The sequence below is a fragment of the Simochromis diagramma genome, unplaced genomic scaffold (genome assembly GCF_900408965.1).
Source record: "Simochromis diagramma unplaced genomic scaffold, fSimDia1.1 OVJJ01000641.1, whole genome shotgun sequence".
NCBI lineage: Eukaryota > Metazoa > Chordata > Actinopteri > Cichliformes > Cichlidae > Simochromis > Simochromis diagramma.
The window spans coordinates 19,473-39,966 of NW_024387440.1; the positions used below are offsets into that span (position 1 = coordinate 19,473).

The window sequence follows — 20,494 nt, forward strand, 5'->3', positions numbered from 1 at the left end:
ATCTGCAACAGATTAATAACATTATGTGAGTTATGGAAGAGCCTCAATAAATTAAGAGTAATATCATCACCTTTCATTAACTTCACTTAAATCATACCTTTCATTAATTTGGGATCTGACATAACCTAATATGTGGTTTATGATATAGATGCTCATGTACTGATGAGAAAAGAAGGAAAATGTGACTTTTTAATTGTCTGTGTTGAAACCATCAAAATTTACTCTGATAAACATTTAAGTAGTAACAATGGGAGATGTTGACATCAGTGGGAATCTGCTTTGTGATTTTTGTTTATTTTACTTTTATTTTTTAATCAATAAAAAAAACATAATAAAAACTATGAAATTGTAGTCATATGCTTTTTATGAGTGTGATGTGATTACTGGTAGATCCTGTGTTTGTGTATCAGAGCCTGTGAGCAGTCATTGAACCAGCAGCACACATGCTTCATTGCAGCTTAAATGGGAAGATAAGATAATAAGATAAGATAATAAGATAAGATAACCTTTATTAGTTCCACACATGGGAAATTTGTTTTGCTACAGCAGTGGACAGTGCAAAGTTGCATAGAAAAATTAAAGAAAAAACACTGGAATAATATATCCATAAGATACTGTACACAATAGAACAGAATAAAATAAAAATACTATATACAATCGAATAAAATAGAATACAAATGCTATATACAATATGAGTATAATACAACGATGCCAGAGAGAGTATGGCACTTAGTGTTATTGCACATGTGTGGATGTGTGTGTTTGATCAGTTAAAGTCTTTGTTGTGGAGTCTGACAGCAGTGGGGAGGAAAGACCTGTGAAATCTCTCCGTCCCACACTGTGGGTGCTGCAGCCACTGAAGGAGCTGCTCAGTGCTGTCACAGTCTCCTGCATGGGGTGGGAGATGTTGTCCAACAGGGATGACAGCTTAGCCACCATTCTCCTGTCACTCACCACCTCCACTGGGTCCAGAGGGCATCCTAGAACAGAGCTGGCCCTTCTGATCAGCCTGTTCAGTCTCTTCCTGTCCCCAGCAGAGATGCTGCCACCCCAGCAGACCACACTGTTAAAGATAGCTGAGGCCACCACAGAGTCATAGAAGGTCTTCAGGAGTGGGCCCTTCACTCCAAACGACCTGAGTCTCCGCAGCAGGTACAGCCTGCTCTGCCCTTTCCTGTAGAGGGCGTCTGAATTATGAGTCCAGTCCAGTTTGTTGTTCAGATGAACACCAAGGTACCTGTAGCTGTCCACAGTCTCAATGTCAGATTTCAGTGTCAGAAGTCAGATTTCCAGCTGGGAAAACCAGAGAAGCTCCACCTGGACTTCAAGATGGTGACAGCGTAGTAAAACCTTAAAGAAGGATCTTTGTTGGTTCTTGGAAGATGTTTCTGTCATGTGATACCTGGAGAGTCTCAGGTGTGTGACTCCTAGAGGGGCTGTCACCTTGGAGGTGGTGCTGAGGGTTATTGACAGACTACTGGTCATGTGACTCATCACATAACCAACATGTGAAACATGGCGTGGGTCATTACCATCACAGGTGTGACTTGCCTCACCCTAACATGTGACCTGCTGAGGTCACCTGACTGTGAGTGGGTGTTGAGGCGTCTGGGAAGGATCTCAGGCTGCATTGTAGGTGGCAGACAGTTGGTGTCATAAGCCCCGCCTCTGTTCAAAGATGGCCGTTCACAGTGAACATAGATGCTTCTTTCACTCCTCTTTCAAACCATCTGTCTTCTCTGTCTAAAATGTGAACATCGGCATGCTTGAAAGAGTGACCTTTGACCTTTAGATGCAGACGGACAGCCGAGTCTTGTCCTGTGGAGGTGGCTCTTCTATGCTGTGGGTTCATGAAGTGGCTGTTTGGTCTCTCCAATGTACACTGTGAAAAAAATTCCACAGAAAAACAGAAAATGTCCTGGTAATTTTCTGCTGGTACATTTTCGTTTTTTTTAAGTTGACGGACTTTTCTGTAAATGATAAAACAGAACATTCTCACCTTCACAGGATATTTTCTGTATCATTAAATTATATTTTCCGTTAATAGAAAACTTGAAAGTTCTGTTTATATTATTATTTCTAAGCACTTCTTTTCACTGTCATTAAATATACTTCTTTATATCTTTAAACGTACATTTCTGTGCAATTACAACCTAATACACCATTAAAACTTTTTAAACTAATCTGTGCTTAGTACACAACAACATTGGTACAATTAATGTTAAATATTCTTTTATTGGTAAATGGCCTGTATTTGTATAGCGCTTTAGTTAGTCCCTATGGACCCCAAAGCACTTTACACTACATTCAGTCATCCACCCATTCACACATAGGTGATGGCAAGCTACAATCACAGGCATGCAGGCCCACACACTGTGATTGGATGGTTGGGACACATGCAGACTCTGATTGGCTGTTCTCTTCTTTGAGCTGAAAAAGAAGTCTCATAGTAAAAACAAAACAAAACAGGAGTAACAGAAAGAAATGGGGAAAATATTTTGACAACTTTTATTTTTCATTTGTTTCATCACTTATACAAAAACCTTTTCTTACAGAGAGGAGACATTTAAAAAATCATAAATCTGATATATATCGCACACACACACGCCTTGTTTAGGACAACAAAGCATCATATGCACAGAGTGTTTTTAACACAACAACAATCCAGCTTTATTATCTGTCACATACAGGATCACACAGAGTACAACATGCAGTGAAATGTTCTTGTGTCCGTGTTGTATTTATTTATATTTGTTTAATATGTGCATTGAAGGACATGTCCTGGTCAAAAATGACTCCAAGGTTCCTCACAGCGTTACTGGAGGCCAAGGTAATGCCATCCAGAGTAAGAATCTGGTTAGATACCATATTTCTAAGATTTTCAGGGCCGAGTACAATAACCTCAGTTTTATCTGAATTAAGAAGCAGAAAGTTAGCGGCCATCCAGGTCTTTATGTCTTTAAGACATTCCTGCAGTTTAACTCATTGGTGTGTGTTATCTGGCTTCATGGACAGATAGAGCTGGGTGTCATCTGCATAGCAGTGAAAATGTATGCTATGTCTTCTAATGATGCTGCCTAAGGGAAGCATGTATAATGTAAACAGAATTGGTCCTAGCACTGAACCCTGTGGAACTCCATAATTAACCTCAGTGTGTGAAGAGGACTCTCCATTTACATGCACAGATTGGAGTCTATTAGATAGATATGATACAAACCACTGCAGTGCAGTACCTGTAATACCTACAGCATGTTCTAATCGCTCTAATAGGATATTATGGTCGACAGTATCGAATGCTGCACTGAGGTCTAGCAGGACAAGCACAGAGATGAGTCCACTGTCAGAGGCCATAAGAAGATCATTTGTAACCTTCACTAAAGCTGTTCCTGTGCTGTGCTGAGCTCTGAAACCTGACTGAAACTCTTCAAATAAGCCATTCCTCTGCAGATGATCTGTTAGCTGTTTGACAACTACTCTTTCAAGGATTTTTGATATGAAAGGAAGGTTGGAGATTGGCCTATAATTAGCTAAGACTGCTGGGTCTAGAGATGCTTTTTGAGTAAAGGTTTAACTACAGCCAGCTTGAAGGCCTGTGGTACATAGCCGATCATTAGAGATAGGTTGATCATATTTAAGATCGAAAAATTAATTAATGGCAGGACTTCTTTGAGCAGTTTTGTAGGAATGGGGTCTAAAAGACACGTTGATGGTTTGGAGGAAGTAATTATTGAAGTTAACTCAGAAAGATCAATTGGAGAAAAAGAGTCTAACTTAACATCAATGGTACTAAGAGTAGCTGTAGATAATATTACATCTGTGGGATGATTACTGGTAATTTTTTCTCTAATGATAAAAATGTTATTTGTGAAGAAGTTCATGAAGTCATTACTAGTTAACATTAAAGGGATGGTTGGCTCAACAGAGCTCTGACTGTTTGTCAGCCTGGCTACAGTGCTGAAGAGAAACCTGGGGTTGTTCTTATTTTCTTCAATCAGTGATGAATAGTAAGATGTTCTGGCTTTGCGGAGGGCTTTCTTATAAAGCAGCAAACTATTTCTCCAGGCTAAATGATGATCCTCTAGATTTGTGACACGCCATTTCCTCTCCAGATTACGAGTCATCTGCTTTAGGGTACGTGTTTGAGAATTATACCACGGAGTCAGGTACTTCTGATTAGAGACCTTAGTTTTCACAGGAGCTACAGTATCCAGAGTCGTACGTAGTGAGGAGGTGAAATTATTAACAAGATAATCGACTTCTGTTGGGGTAGCGTTCAGATAGCTGCTCTGCTCTATGTTGGTACAGGGCATTGAAGATGATAACAGTGGGTGGATTATATTCTTAAACTTAGTTACAGCGCTTTCAGAAAGACATCTACTTTGATAAAGTCTACTCTCCACCGCTGTGTAATCAATTATTGTAAATGTAAATGTTATCAGGAAATGATCAGACAGGAGAGGGTTTTCAGGAAACACTGTTAAATGTTCAGTTTCTATGCCATATGTTAAAACAAGGTCTAGAGTGTGATTAAAGTGGTGGGTGGGTTCTTTTACATTTTGAGAGAAACCAATTGAGTCTAATAACAGATTAAATGCCATGTTGAGGCTGTCATTTTTAAAATGCTCCGCTGCATCTGAAACGTCCCCCATCACACAGGCTCCACCCACCTGGCACAGACCGAGAGATAAACCAAACCACAGCATTTTTTCAGGCATTATTTTAACCCTAAAAACCTGTTTGTGATCAACCAGGCATCACAGGTGTGTGTGTGTGTGTGTGTGTGTGTGTGTGTGTGTGTGTGTGTGTGTGTGTGTGTCCTCCTCAGGTTTCAGCAGGATAAAGAGAGTCACTCATTGTAGCTGTCAGTCCGTCAGCTTTAGCTCAGGAAACGTTTGTGTCTCAGTTTCTCGGTGTTGTGAGTTTTGCAGAGGAGACGGTGGTGAAACAAAAGCTGAAGAATGAAGTTTGTTAACAGGAAGGGAAGAAGAGAGAGGAGGGTCCAGTGATACAGGAAGGTGGAGGTTAAAAAAAATCTCAAAAATGTAAAAGAATTCAGACAAACAGAACCTGAGCGCTGATTAAATCCATGGTTTGGGGTTAAACGGTGTTTCTGCTGAGACAGACGCAGACAGAGGGGTGATGGGAGCCGTGTCTCTCAGTCAGCCATGAAAGTCAGTTATCAGACTTACCCCCAGTGATCAGGACGTCTTCTTTAGTATGACAGCCTGAAAAACAAGGCAACAGAAAACAGTGATTAGCACTGACCACGTGTTTGTGCAGCAGTGTGCTCGACAGCAAGGAGCCGTGACCGTCACACAAACTGTGCTATCAGCTGAAGGTTCAGTGTGAGATGTTCAAATATGTGATGAACAGGATAAAGTGTAACACGATCCAGCTACAGTCTCACAGCCACCCTCTGCCTCGTGTTTGTGCTAGCACAGCTTCTGTTTAGAGGCTTAGAGGTGAAAGGTCAGAGAGCGAGCTGCTGCTAATGCTAAAGCTCCCAGTTTCAGCATCGCTGCAAACAAGTTATTATAGAAGGATCACCTTCAACCTGCAGCACAAAGATGCTAATCAGCTTCATCTGCGTGTGCCAGCTGAGACTGTGTGAAGCTTCCAGGGAGATGTGTGTGAAACCCACCAGAGTGTGGACCCTCAGTCTGCCACAGCAGAGTCACAGCAGGCCTACTGTCAGCAGCAGTGTTTGTGCCGCTGTTTGATGCAAACATGTTTTCAGAAAAAGAAAGGAGCTCGGAAAGTGGAAGAGGAGGAGCATCTTAACTGCTCCTCTGGGCTGCACTTCGATGGAAGCAGTTCTTCCACTGGGACTGTGAAAAGGCCCGGTGACAGAAACACTGGCTATGTGGTCTGGACACAGCAGCACAGAGACTTCACTGATCTCAAGTTCTTCCTCCAGCAGCCGATGAAAGGACGAGCATCAAAAAGCAGACGTCACCAGGAGCGACGTGTGGTAAGAATCTCAGAATAAACAGACGTCTGAGCAGCAGAGTGATTCATTCACACACAGCAGCTCAAATATGAGCTCAGGTGAAACATACTGAAGATAAACCTGCGTGCAACATCAAACTGATGCTCCCATCAGATCCCCTCCAGATCTCTCTGTGACCCCCACTCCCACATGTTTCCACTGTGTCCTTCTGAAACAGACCTCGATGGTCATGTGACCACAGAAGTATTCAGGGAGTCGGCATTTCTCAGACTCAACATCAGCGAACAAACAAAGAAAAGAAGTTTTGGTTTAATCGCTGAATCTTATCACAGAGTCTCGGCTCCTCTTATCTCTCTGGGCTGGTGAGGGCGCACCAAACATCAGCTTCAAAGAATTCACTGCCTCCTAAAAACTGTTTCAAAAGAGAGAAAAAATCAGGGACAAAGCTGAGGTCAAAGGTCAGAGATAAGGAAATAAGCGAAGATGCAGTGAGCTGGAAAACTTGTGAGCAGCACCGACGTTATTGGACTTCCTGCTCCATAAATCTGTTTGGTCCTCGTTTCCAAAAGAAAACAGCTTATTAAATAAAACCTCATGAAATCAAATCACTTCTATTCAATGTTTGTTATTTTTTAAGTATTTCTTTATATTCATGAAGGAAACCTTCAGTGATGTCCACCAGTAAAATGCTTTTATGTGTATTTAGCTGTGAGTGCAGACAGACCTGCAGGCTCGTGTTTGTGGACATGGTACTCTGCTGATTCTGAAATGTTGTTGCACTGCTCGCCTTAGGCTTAGGCCCCGCCCTGCTGGGTACGACACAGGCCCCGCCCTGCTGGGTACGGAGCAGCCAGAGCTAATATAACATAATAATGGTGAGAATAGTCTCTGGGTCAGGACGTCCCAACAACATATCCTGAACTACACTGTGGATCTAATGGAGGCCATGGAGGGAGATGCTTTTCTTTTCTGTCTCTCACAGAAGAAGGAGCAGAAACCAGGCGAGGTCAGACTGAACGGGGAGGAGTCACAGCAGACTGTGTGGTTCTGGGAGAAGACGGCCATAATGATCTTTGTTACTGTCACATGAGCTGTACGGCCCAATGAGGGCCATCCTTGGTGTGAGGCAGACTGTTGTGTCACACTGCGCTCCAGTGCTGTGAACTTGTCATTTCAACTGCTGCAGCAAATTAAATCTTTTTAAAGGACAGAAATTTCTCCTGAATTCCTTCTGGAAAAATTGGATTTGACATTGTCCAGCTTAAGCATGGCGCTCTGAAGGAATCTGCACTTAATGCCACCATACTGTATCTCAGCCACTGCCTGTGATTATCTCACAGTCACGCTTTGATCTGCAGACAGGATTCATCGTACTACAAATAACCACGGCGAATAGTTCCTCACAGGCTGAAGCGATGCTGGATTTGAAGTCCCTCTGTCCTCTCACAGTCAGTCAGGCTCTGTGGGAGCTGCTGACAGCTTCCTCTGCAGCATCAGGCTAACAGTCAGCTGCTGCCTGAGCCTGCAGACCGGTCAACACTTCAACGCTCAGAAGTCGGTGGATATGTTCCCAACAGTCAGGTCTATCCATGCCTGCTCTCACGCAGGGAACTCCAGGCTTTGTGTGAAAGACGGAGGCAGTGTTTCCTTAGCGTTGCAGTAACTGCACCTCTAAATAAACAAGCCCACTCTGCTGAGAGATGGATGGGTTTCTGGTCTCCAACACAACAATGTTCATGCTGTAGCCACACGTTACTGCTGCGTCAGCGTCCCCTCGCTTCCCTCTCGCCAGTTTCTAAACACCAGGCTGGAGGCTTTAAGATGGGACTGTGTGAGTGACTGGAGGCTTCATCCATCTGCTACATACAGCCTGTGCTCCTTGTTTCCATCTCAGATGTGCTCTTACTCCAGTCCATCTACAACCACCGTGCACTATAGTGAACTCTGCTGCAGGGTCATGTGTGCTGATCTGGAAACCGTCTGTTCCTCTTTCCTCATTTTGACTCTGATTGAATATCACAGCATCTTTACACATCTGTGCTCCAGATGTTTCTACATTTTTATTCATATGAAATATTTGGGAAGCATTTTTATTCCTAAGAAGCAAATTAAAAGCCTGTTATTCACCTCAACACACAGCCTGTGTGTGTGTGTCTGTGTGTAGATCTGCAGTCATTGTTGTGCAGTGAGCTCATGTTCAATGAAAGCTGCATTTAGCTTTAGGGTCATAGTTCACTCCCAGTGTGACAAACATTTTGAAGCTTGTGACATGAACGTGCATCAAACTAGACTATATGGAAATAAACCGAACGCCAGCAGGTCAATGATAAAGTTAAGCCCACTTTAGTAATTAGTTCCCAAAACACAGAAGAACATCAGTAACATTAATAACTAACGCCTAACATTAAGCGCTCACACCTCCAGGTGGTTCAAGGGGACAGTTGGGGGGAAACTGGCCCCAGCAGGGCGCAGCAGCAGCACTCGTGGTTGTGAGATCAGGAAATCCAAAGCGTCCAATCAGGTCCCCACAGTTCATTCCTGGTTCTTTGCCTTTACCTGCTCTCACAAACTAAACACTGTGTTTATATAAGCTGTCCTGTCTGACAGCTTTTCACATCTGAATTATGATCTGAATGTTCTGTTGGAACAAACATGTTTGTCTTTGCAAGACCAGAAACTCTCTGCAGGCTCCTGTTGGTGCTGTTTATCTCTTTATTTATTCATTTCTATTATTATTATTTACATTATTACTCACAGCACATGTGCAATATAACACTGTGAGAGCTGACAGGCTGGAAACAGGAAACTCTTTGTGACACTGTGATAAATGAAGCCACAGCTTCAATGAAATGTTGCTCTTATTTTACACTTTGTTTGGAATCATCTGGATTACAGACGTTTTTAGATCAATCTCAACTCTGTGTTTTACTTGGACATCACATCAACATTTATGTTGTTCATTGAAACAACAGAAATATTTGAACATGTGAAACTTCAACAACATGAAGAAAAAACGTTTGTTTGTCAGATTTGACTCTTTCTAAAAGTTCATTGTTCAGCTGTTAAATTAAAGTGTGATCATCAAAAACATGGTTCAGCTTTCAGTGAGTCACATTCAGTGTGAGCAGCCAAACATGATGGCAGACTGCCACAGATCACTGCTGAGGAAAGAGGAGGCGTTCAGCTTCCTCATAGTTTCACACCTGCATGAAGCAGCCTCACCCTGACAGCTTCAAATCACTGTGTCAGCTGATCACTGTCCTGTGATTGGCTGGCTGGACTTCATCCTGCTTGCAGGGATTTGAACACTGTGGACGTCCAGTTCATTGAAGAGTTAAATCCATGGAGCAAAGATCAGCAGAGGGTTAGAGATGAGTTTGTGCAGGGATCATAAGGGCTCAGAGTCATGTGGAGTTTTCATGATGAAAATATAGACGGAGATTAAAGAAACACATTTTCACTGTTTGTCAGAAAGATTCAAAAAGGATCATAAATGAAAAAGCTCCAGTGAGTCCAGGGCCCTTCTTGTGCTGCTCTGAACCCAGAAGAACGATAATACAAATGAAACCTGGTAGATGGACGGACGTGTTGGGCCTTCCATTAGATAGAAACATGGAGCAAACATGTGGGAAGCTTTTTAACACTGTGGATTTCCCACTCGGTGTCACTGTGAGCAGTTAAATGTTATGAACCACAGTGTTTGGTCTCTGAACGGATGAAAACAGTGAATTCAATGTTTGGTGTGGATTGTTCTGTGTCCTCCACACACAGACAAACGTTTCCAGCTGTTCACAGCTTCACCACATTTCTCACACCGACTGCTGACTTTACCATCTTTGTTACTTGGATTGAAATCTTGTTGTCTTTGTTTTGCTGTCTGATTTGTTCTTGTGGTCCAGTTGTGGCTTTGGTCGGCCCTTCCCCTGCTTCAGTGATCGGGGTTTGCAGCTGGGAAACCTTCCAGTCGACGTCTCGTTTGTGTCGTGGTGAGCTCCTCTGATAGCTCAGTGAGGACGACCCATCATGCACTGATCATCCCATTGTTGAATCCATCAGTTTCTCCAGTGGTCTGAAGGAAGATTAGTGAAAGTAAAGAACTCCGTCACGTCTCTGCAGTTGGTTTTCTTCATGAACCCCTTTCTGATTTCCTATTTTATGCATGTTTGCCACACTTCAATGTTTCAGATCATCAAACAAATGTAAATATCAGACAAAGAAAGCACAAACAAACACAAAATGCAGTTTCTAAATGAAGGTGTTTATTCTTCAGGGAGAAATAATCCAAACCTACATGAATTAACTGTAATGAAACACATTTTTAGAAAGCTGAGTTCAGTGTCAGCAGCCACACTCAGGCCTGATCACTGCAGACCTGCTGAATCACGAGATCACTTAGACACAAGCTGTCTGACAAAGTGAAGCAAGGCACTGTTTCAGCTTTGCTGTGGGGAGGTCAGCTGAAGGGTCACCTGTTGCACCAGGTCATAGTGCAGCTTTCTGTTCTCTACTTTTAAATGAGCTGATAACACAAACGGCTCAGCCGGTGGGACAGACCATCATGGATCATTTAAAGGGGGAAGAAAGAAAGGGATGACAGGGACACACAAGCTCAGAGCAGTGAACCAGCCACCCAGTGAGCCCACTGACCCCAACCTGACCCAGCAGAGTTAGTCCTGCAGTCAGATGTGAGCCTCCGGTCTTCAGAGGAGAGAGTTCAGGTAAGGACCCAGATCGTTCAGATAGGAGCCTCATTCACAGCAAAGAGGGTAAAACTGACTCAGAGCTTTTTGCATCTGAAGTCTTCATTTGGGCTGTAATTGGTACAAATGGTACAAATGTTTTGGCTTTTTAAAAACTGGTTTATTTGTCTTTATTATAAATGTGTTGTGTTGGATTCAAACCAGTGGGAACAGCTTTAAGAGAAGTATCATTTAAAAATAAGATATATGAACATGTTTAACATGTTACTCTGACCTCTTCTAAATCAAACTGTTATGATCCAGGAATGAGTGGAACCAAATTCAAACCTGACACAGTCTAAACAAACACACCAACAGTTTATCAGGTTTCATGCAGACGTCCAAAGAGCACAAACATCTCCAGGGGAACAAAGTGAAAATCAGAGAAAACAGAAGAAGCTTCAGAGTCCAGGAGTGGAAGCAGACGACCAACAGACAGGAACTTAGAAATAAAAACTCAGAGGGGAGCAGAAACAGTTCAGGAGGGCATCCACAAGGTGGAGCCAAGAAGAGGAGCACTTCAGGAGAATGGACAGGCTGAGAGTCTGTAGGCAGCAGTGGAGGTGGAGACCTTCAGGAGGCCGAGGAGGAGGTGGGTGAGAGCAGAGCAGTATTCCAGCAACACTGCAGTATAAGGGACCAGCAGAGGCAGCACCATCCACTGGACTTCACTGAACTGGAAAGTGTTGTGTTTAACAGGAAACTGGGAAATGGAGTCCTGGTCAGAAGAAGCTGGAGAGTGAGAACTCACCAAGTCCCTGAGCCACAGCAGCAAAACATCTACAAGCCATCATTGTTCCAGAGTCTCCTCATGGATCCTCCACAAAGCTGCTTCTGTGCAGTCTGAGCTAAAGTCTTTGAACACAGTGAATCTGCTGGATCCATGACTGCTCAGAGCATCCTGTAGTGACAGAGCAGGGACTGGACCTAAAGGTTAGATTAAGGTCAACATTATAAACTCATCTTGTGTTGGTTTGTATACAGAAGTCCAAAGAATACAAAAGAGGAACCAGGAGCACATGAGGGAGGATCACAAGGAAGTGGGAACATCAGCTTTGACAGAGAACAAAGGAAGAATCTGTGAGTCACTAACAGTGTGTTGGGCAGCTGAAGTTTCACCAGGCTTGTGTTCAGCAGTAGAAATGCTCATGGAGTAACTGTGGGTTAAGGACACAGTGGGTCTAAACACTTTTGTTGCTCTGAGGCTGCAGTGACAGTTGATGTGTGGACACATGGAGGTTTGTAATGTCTATTATACTCCCTACAGGAAGTGCCCCACCTATTTTAATGGTTCAGCCCAGATAATGTTAGCTGGAGGAGTTCAGCTCTTAGTTTTATCACCATCACATGTTCTTTATCCGTCTCCACAGCAGCACTAACTAACAGTCTGTAGCCTCAGTATCTGAATTATTTCTCACATGTTATCTCACCATGTAAACCACAGCAGCCACTGGGGACATTTACACACTTCTTCTTACAACCAGCAGATTTTACAAACACAGTTTATTAGAAAACATGTTTTACCTTTGACTGGTACATAAATATGAACATTTCACAGGTTAATGTTGGGAACACGAGACCGAACACCATCACAGACTTTTGATATGATATTAACAGAAACAGGCTCTTTCTAAAAAAAGTCTGTTTACGCAGAGAGGCGGAGTCTGTTTACACACTAAAATAATGGCTAGCTGCAGGCCTGGTCTCGTGTGTGAGAAGCTGTAAATCAAATATCTTCTACCTGCAAAACTCCTTCAGTTTTATTTCTACAGCAGCAAATGACAACAACAGTCACCTGCAGGAGTTTCTGCTGTAAAGTAAAGACTCGACAACAACAGAGAAACTCCACCAATCAGACGACCCCCCTATGAGAACGGTGACGGTGGATCATCCTCGTGTTCTTACAGCGTGGTTACAGCGTGGCTATGAAATCTCCACCATGTTAAAGAGTTTTGGACACTCGATGGGAAACTGCCCGCTCAGGCCCAGCAGTTTGCTTCAATGACCTGGAGAAGAAGCAGGAAATCCTCCAAGGTTTCCAACATGTTTCAGTCCTGCAAATGTGCAATACTACCTGCTGCATTATGAGCTTCAGTGATGAGCACAGCAGTGGACTCAGTGAGTGTTTCCATCACATCCAGGCCCAGAAGACTTGGAGGAAATGAAGATTTTGTTCTTCCACTTATTTCCTGTCATATTCTGCACTTCTTACTTCTTTCAGCTGCCCATGAAATAATGAAACTTTCTGCAAGAAAGACAATAAAGATCAGTTTGATCGTCAACATGAAGCTTGTTTTTGTTTGACAGCATCAGCTGTTGCATCAAGTAAGGAGTCAAAGGCAGCAAAGAGCTGTGTGTGTTTGTGGATCACTGCGGCTTTATTCACGTGTCCTCTCTACAGAAGCTCACTGGCTGCTGGGAGGACCCGGACATTTCCCTCTGGGTTGTTCGGCTCTGTTGGAACTTTGAGGAAGAATAAATGTGATAAAAGCTGGTCTCTAATAACTCTCTCTGTCATGTTCAGTATATGTGTGCGTGCTGTGATTGGTGTTTTCCCTGTGAGTGTTTGATGTGACACCTGGAGCTTTAGCTCACCTTGAAAACAGAGGTTATGTTTGTGGTAGCGTGTGTGTGCGTGTCGTTCTGTGTGTGAACACGACAGCTCGAATAGTTGTGAATGAACTCTGATCAAACTTTGTAGGGGTGTAGAGCGGGCTCATGTTAACCATCTGTTCACATCTGGCTCACATCCACCCAAGTCTTCAAGGTCGACTTCATGATTTATTGATGGAAACTGAGAAAAGCCTCAAACTTAGAAACCAGGATTGGAACAAGTGTGCTGTGGATCATCAACATGTAGAAAGGAGCACATGAAGATATCAGCTCACATCTGACCTCTGACCTCACTTCAAGGTCAACAGATGGATCTGAAGGTCAAAGTGATAATAATGCTCTTTAGAGCCATTTTGGAGCTCTGAGCTCTTCAAGGTCAAATAAGGTCAAACTTCCATCAAATGTCTCGTGTTTCAAACTCTGTTTATAATTCTACTGTCTGTGTTTCTAATGGAACATTGACTTTATTAAACAATGAGATAGTGACATGTTCTACATCCACATCAATCACAATCATAGGAAATGTCACATAGATGTGCTTGTGTTGTGTCCATGATGATGTTAACAAACAAACTGTGACAGAGCCTCAGACGTGATGAAGAAGCTGAATCAGCAGAAAGAGCAGAGCAGGAAGCAGCAGCATCCACACAGGTGTGTCTCAGGTGAGTCCTGCTCCCACACTAAACACATCCACATCATATTAGCATGTGCTAACATGTGCTTCTGCTTTATTTCAGTCTGACATGTTTCCAGTCAACATGTCTGCTGTGTGTCTCTCAGCACTTGCACTAAATCTTCCCGTGTGTCTGTGATACTGCGTGATGCTGACAGACTGTAACGTCAGTGAGTCTGTGAGCATCTCTGTCACCTACAGCTTCCCTGTGGAGCTCATTTCAAATGCTCAGGTTTACACTCAGGAACAGGAAATGCTGCGTCTGCAGTTTGTCTCCTTCAAACTAAAGCGTCTCAGACACGAGCAGCACGTGAGCACAAAGATGTTTGTGGTCACGTGGTGGGCACGAGGAGCTCTCAGTGAGTTTGGAGCTGAAACATCTTTGACTCCCAGAGTGTGAAAGTGAAACAAGCAAACGTGGATATTTAGGAGCCTCAGACGGTGTGATGATGATCATGAACCCAGGAAACAAAGAGAGAAAAGAACAGATTGGAGATCAGAGCTGAACACACACTTTTTTAAAAGCATGCAGGAGCCGTGAGGACGAGCACGGATTCATTCATTCATATCTGCACTGTGATCTGAACTCTCTCGCTTTCTAATCTCATGTGTGAAGGTGAGAAGGACACCGCCTCCCTGACAGAAAAGCTTCTCCACCCACACAGCTGAAGAAGATATTTACAGTGTGTCCAATGGCATCACTCTTCCACACACAGACAATCACTTGTTGATGCAGCGTGGTCCAGCTGGGAGGAAGGAGGTAGGAAAGCTGAGCCAGTGTTCCCGCTTTAAAGAAGGCACCTTCAGCCAATCACTGACTCCACCCACAGCATAGTGACAAATACTCAGTACAGGCCAAACAGCACCACCCTCAGGCCAACATGGAGAAAAGCATCCACACTGAAACCAGACCAATGATGATCTGGGCTCCAAACATTCATATCCAGCACATGTAAAGCCTTCAAACGTCATCTGCTAATGTTTCTGTTTATTCTATGATGATTTTAAAATGAGCTCACAGCCACCTGTCGTCCTGCTGAGCTCCACCAAGGGGCCACTTTAAGGACCTGTCAGATAATCTTATTAGTCAATCATCATCTTATCATTTTACAATTCTCTTTAAACTTTCAGCCGTTTAACTTCAGTGATGCTCAGAATGTCTTTGATGTCCAGGAGTTTCACCCACGTCCAGTGAAAAATGACGATCAAATGAAAACATCCACTTTTTCTTCTTTGAGTCAGTTCCTGAAGAGGGTCTTATACCTGCCAGACTCCCAGAAACTCAGTGTGTTCAAGAGTGAGCTGACAGTCAGAGTCAGTCTGAGCGTGATCCAACCATATTAGTGTGAACAGCATCACAGAGGATTCAGCTGCTTTAAATGGGACAGTGTGAGTAAATAACAGGGACTAGAAAGAGAGAGCAGAGTTCTCCTCAGTAACACCAGGATACCTCACCCCTCTGAGTCTCGCTTCCCCGCCTCCATCATTTAGTGACGGCCTTCTCTACCATGTCTGTGCCGAGCGCTTTGGTCAGGGCCAAACCTTCTGTCACCATGGCAACTACACCATGACAGCACTCAGAGAGAAACTTGTGAGCCCACGACTACATTAGATGTTTGCTCTGCTGAATCCAGCCAGCCCCTACCTGGCTTTAGTCATATGGGATAAAACGGTAGGGCCAGAGGTGGGAAGTAACTAAGTACAAATACTCTGTTACTGTACTTCAGTAGGATTTACAGGTATCTGTACTTTCTACTCCTTACATGTTCAAACAGGCTGGTTACTTTAGCTTTAACACATTTGAGGGGAGTTATTATTCCATCAGTGCGAGCCTTCAAACATCAAAGTGATTTGAGCCTGAACAGAAACACATGAAAGGAAATCCTGTTCATTCATTAATCACATAAAAGAGACCAAAGAGTCAAACTGTGAGTCACAGTCAGGGCTTAAAGTGGGCCATGTTTTTATTTGATATGTTTTTGGGACGACACCTGAACGACTGCAGGTAAGTTGTGTTAGCGCTACTTTAGCATCTAGCTAGCCCTGCTGAAGAGCAGCGAGCATAAAGGGAGGAACGTTTTTGAAGTGTCAGCTAATTTCAAATGCAGCGTTTCTATCAGCTCAACAAACATCAGCAAACACACAAACTGTTTGTGTGCAGTTTGCCTCACAGTGTGTTGCAGCTAAAGGTCCAGCTGCTGTATTTCACAGGGAGAGAAAGAAAGAAAAGCTGCTGTAGGAGAGGAACCCAAGCTTTGGCATCGCTCTGAAAACTATCGCTGATCCTTTTACTCGCTGGCTTTCAAATCAAAGCTGGAATGAAATTTGTGGCGTTTGCAGGATCTAATCAATCACACAGGATCAGGAGAGAAGACAGCAGAGCAGCTGATTTTACACCTGAAGATAAAACTGTAATATTAGAAACATGAAGATATTACACACACAATACAGACTGCAGCTCAGACAGCTGCTGGAGACAGATGTGTGTGTGTGTGTGTGTGTGTGTGTGTGTGTGTGTGTGTGTGTGTGTGAGTACTTTAACTCCTTTATTCCACACAGACAGCTTCAGCATTTGTTCTGCTTTCTCTGCTTTTATTTGAATGTGACAGAAAAACACGACTAGAATTTACACAAACGTGTTTACAGGCTGACTTTAATGTGTTTCTGCACATGCTTGTCCTCTGGTCATGTCATCATGTGGTTTGTAGGAACGCTCCTCTTCCTCAGAGGATCCACCTGTGCTTCCTCTCCTCTCTCCTCCACCTGTTACAGTGAGGGAACGTCCTCCATGATGGAGGAGCTGCTGGAAAGTGCTGAGAGTTTCCTCCAGAGTGAGACCTCTGTCACAGTTCAGAGGATCTACGGCAGCAGAGACCTTCATGGACACTAAAAGTCTCAAACACACAACAACAACATCACACTGACTCCACTCTGACATCACTGATCAATAATCAAAGAACACACAGATCAAACTGATTGATCAGCCATCAGAGGAGTCGGATCAATGGAGCTGCTTCTGTTCCTGATGTCCCCTGTTTGATCCTGGACCTGAACTCTCCCTGCAGAGGAGACACAAGACAGTCAGAGACACACACACACACACACACACACAGACAGTCAGAGACACACACACACACACACACACACACACACACAGTCAGAGACACACACACACACACACACACACACACAGTCAGAGACACACACACACACACACACACACACACACAGAGTCAGAGACACACACACGCACACACACACACACACACACACACACACACACACAGAGATATATAAACAAACCTTTGACTTTGAGCAGCACTGTTTTGTATCGGATCGGGATCTTGCTCTTGACTCCACAGCTGTATCCTCCACTGTCGCTCTCTGTGGGCTGTTTCAGGGTCAGACTGAGGTCTCCAGTTTTCAGCAGGTCTTCATTCATCTTCGTTCGGTCTCTGTAAACCTGGTGCTGTTTGTGAGGCTGGTCAGAGCCGTTCTTATACGCGTGGACCTTCATTAATGGATCATAATGCCACCACTTCACTTCAGCATCTCCAGGCAGGTTTTGTGTGGTTTTGAAGGGCAGCTGGACAGACTCCGCCCCCTCCTCCACCTCCACCTGACACACTGAGAGGACAACAAACACAACATGAGCTGTACAAAGTGTGATTGGTGTTCAGAGCAGCATCATGTGACTCTTGTTCTGCACTAAATGAAGCGATGGAGTGGCGCCTCCTTCAGGCAGAGAAACAGCTCATGGAGAGAAATAATTATTAGAGCAAAAACAAGAGTGGAGCTGCAAATAAGGCCGAGAGGAACGCTGCAGAAAACTGTTCATGTGTGAATTCATAACTTCATAGATTTCTTTGAGCACTAAAATCAGAGCTGCTTCTATTTCTAATATGACAGCTGTACATTAGAGCTGCAACACTTTAAATGTGAGCCATAAAAACATGATACTCTACAAGTGCATTCAGCTCTGACACTGTCACATCATGAAGGAGACGTGGAAATCACTTTGTTACACAAATCAAAGTCAAATCAGTTCTATTGATGGAATATTGTGTGATCAATAGACTGATCAGTTTCTAATCTGTCATCTATCAGCTGGAAATCCAGCATGTCAAACAGACAGGCAGCAGATTAGGACCAAACACAAACACAGTGAGACTTTTTCTTCACAGCAGTTGCAGGTAAACTGCAGCAACAATGCGACTCAGACAGTTTCTCTGTAACTGCAGGGCTTCCTGCGCTGCTGTTAGTCAGACACGGATCAACAGGTTGTGGATAGAAAGCAGATTCCTTCAGCAGAGGATCCATATCACACTTGAAGCATGTCGTCGGGAAACAATCAGTGAAAATGGGACACTTTGAGCCTCAAACTCTGAACCTGCTGCAGACCAGCTGATGTGTTCAGTTACCATGGTGAGGAATTTCACAATAAAGGAGGCGTGCGCTCTGTCTTTTCCCGGCCCGACGCTCTGGGACATTTTAGACAAGTTTCCTGGCAGAATACGATCCCGTCCGGAGGCCGACACCATCCTTATCCACATGGGCACCAACCGGACTCCAAACAGCGCTCCCACTTCCTCAAACTGGACTTTGTGTGTCTTTGTGAGGCTGTGAAACAAGCCCACCGTAGTGTTTGTATCTGCGGCCCCACTCCCACCTGTGGCCGTGGGGCGTTTGGGCGGCTGCTCGGCCTCCACACCTGGCTCTCCTCTGTGTGTGACTCCCACAGCCTGGGCTTTAGAGACAACTTCAATGTTTTCTGGGACAGGAGGCATCTTTCTGCAGCAGATGGGCTCCACTTCAACCAATCAGGAGCCAGATCCTCTCTGCTAACATATCATATGGAGTCCAGCAGGAAACACTCCATCAAGTACCTGTCCACACCTGCCCACACCTGCTGACTGCTCCGTCACTGACTGACGTCCCCCAGGTCCTAGTCCCTATCACCTCAGTTCCACTCTAAACACTAATACATGTTCAGCTGGACTCGGAGCCTCTGGAGACATTTTGGATGTTCCAGTTATAATAACTAACAGGACAGTTTGTGCAAGGTGGAGAAAATCTGCTGCATCATCCCACTGATGAAGCATTCAGCTCCACCCTACAGTTTCTCTGCTGCCTCCATCCACCTTGGTTCACTATGTTTCCTGCTCCATGGTTCTTATGTGTGATCACATGATCTGAGCTGCTGATTTTAAGATCCATGTTGATGATCTTACTGACTCATTTGAGTTCCTCAGTGCAGTAAATTCATTGGTTTCAAACAGCGTGTTGTTGGCCTACATATAACTGTGGGCTTCAGTATGAACTCCAGGCTTTGAGCTGATGTGTTTCTCTCTGATCATTGATGGATTCTGTTTGAGATCATTTTTCCAAGTGATCAGGCAAAAGCAGCTGTGTCAGTACGCTGACGCTCTTTTCATGAGGAAGCAGGAGAAACATGTTCATCAGTGTTTCTACCACCACTGGTGTTCCTCCTCCCTCACACACACAAACACTCTGAATGATCTGAACCTCCTTTGTACATCCACTTTAGATTCAACTGCACCTTTAAGATCAGGACTAAACGTGGTGCTCGCTCGCTGCCCTGGATCCACAAAGACATTCACAGTCTGAAAAGACAATGCCGGAGGGCAGAAAGGAGACGGAAGAAGGTGAATCTTCAGCTGCGTCATCAAGAGATGAAAGCATGAACGACTGCTTTCAATGAACAGGTGAACGAGGCGAGGCTATTTCTCTCCTTTAATTCATTCTAATAAGCACAGCCCAGAGCTCTTTGGAGCTCAGTGGAGCGTCTTTGAAATCCTGCAAGTTTTCATCAGATTACGGCATCGAGTGAGGAACGTCTTCACTTTCTAAACTTTCTGAAGCATCAAATGAATGAGAGGAAATCCAAAACAGCAGCTCCTGATTCTTTTCTTGATGTCCCGACCCCAGCCACCATATCTGATCTTCTTTTGTGCCAGTCTCTGTGGAGGAGCTTTGAAGGACTGTGGCACAATTGAAACGCTCATCAAGCTGTGTAGATATGATTCCTCCAAAGTTCCTGAGTGAAGTTTGGGATGTCCCTGCCCCTCGGCTGCTTCCAATAATGAACACTTGTCTGTCCTCTGGCTGTGTCCCAGAATACTTAAAGACAGCCTGTGTGCAAGCACTCATCAAAGATCCAGCCTCCATCCTTCTGACTACAACAATCACAGAGCCAGCTCAAAGTTTCCTTTTAGAGCAGAACTTTTGGAGAACACTGTCTGTCTGAAGCTTCTTGAAGCGTCACGTCCATGCTAGAACTCCACTTTGACTCTGACTGTGGATCCTGCTGAAGCTTCTCCAAATAGTGGAGAAATGAAGACAAGATCAGCAGAGCCAGCTCAACAATGTCTGCAGGTGCTAACAGGTCAATCTTTGAGACGCTGAATGTTCCCAGTTTGCTGCTGTGAAACTAGAAGTGATGACTATTATTGTAACAGCACTACAGCTGGAACTGCTGACAGGGCTGGAGATGAACTG

The 20,494-nt window shown here is 44.1% G+C and overlaps 1 protein-coding gene across 1 annotated transcript in view; it reads right to left on the reverse strand.

Annotated features, from left to right (window-relative positions):
- LOC120722515 overlaps positions 1-12,275 on the reverse strand; it is a 31,148-nt gene extending 18,873 nt beyond the window's left edge. Inside the window, exon 1 of the mRNA XM_040013528.1 lies at positions 12,265-12,275. The gene's annotated coding sequence lies outside the window, so the exon portion shown is untranslated. The remainder of the gene's footprint in view (positions 1-12,264) is intronic.
- Between the last annotated feature and the right edge of the window lie 8,219 nt (positions 12,276-20,494).